We start from the raw sequence: 974 nt of genomic DNA on the forward strand, positions 1-974 counted from the left end.
ACTAGGTGTAGTGTAGGGCGTTGTGTAGGAAAAGCGCTTTTTCCAACGCAATTTTTATTTTTAGTTTTTTATATTAAGTTTATCAATTAAGCTGATTTTGACGTTACCTCTTCCGGAAGATGGGATATTGATTAGTCAGCCTGTTGGTTTGTATCATAAATATAAATTTTCTACACAATTTTCTTGACCTTGTTCTAAAAGATGCAGACGTCCATAAACATATATGTACATATATGCATATGTATGTATGTATTTTGCATATCCATACACACATATATGCATACGTTCATCTATAAACATGAAAATGCATGTACATATTGCATTTGCATGTACATATGTATGTATGAGCATATGCATGTGAATATCATTGCCGTAAATATTTTGATGATTTCCATGAATGAACTATTTATTTTTTATGTTATTGAAATGCAATGTATGTACATATGTATTTTGTGTTAGAACATTCCAATATTTACACATACATATTTATGTATTAGGGTATCTAGCGTATGTACTGGGTTATTTTTTTTAAATATAAAATAAGCGTCCTTGTTTGGCTGCTATTATTTGGTTGTTATGGAATCACCGATTGTTATCCCAACCAAGAGGCCTTCCACTCTACATTTTCTTTTTTTTTGTCTCAAACCATAATGATGCATTTTTTATGTTAACTTGTTGGAAAATAATGAATATCGAACTGTGTGAACGATGTCCCAAAAATTTCGGGATCGCAAAAATCGAAAAATTAGCATCCCTAGTATGTGCATACTTATTCATATCTATGTATGTGTTCTGAGTAACATTTTTATTTCTCAAAATTTTGATGAGGGTACCGGGTTTGTCTCTGTCTTCGTTAATGTTTTGAATAGTTGTTTTTAATTTTAATATTTTTATAAAATTCTATACATATGTATGTATTTATGTACATGGTGCTCTTGGTAATAAACTTTCAGTTTACCTATAGTCTAAAAAAA

The 974-nt window shown here is 29.8% G+C and overlaps 1 protein-coding gene across 1 annotated transcript in view; it reads right to left on the minus strand.

Moving 5' to 3' along the window:
• Positions 1-974, minus strand: part of LOC118738132 (protein phosphatase Slingshot-like) — a 6,144-nt gene that overhangs the window by 2,501 nt on the left and 2,669 nt on the right. The gene's annotated exons all lie outside the window — the stretch shown is intronic.

Source organism: Rhagoletis pomonella, unplaced genomic scaffold, assembly GCF_013731165.1.
Source record: "Rhagoletis pomonella isolate Grant_MI unplaced genomic scaffold, Rhpom_1.0 Rhpom_scaffold_00004, whole genome shotgun sequence".
Lineage (NCBI taxonomy): Eukaryota > Metazoa > Arthropoda > Insecta > Diptera > Tephritidae > Rhagoletis > Rhagoletis pomonella.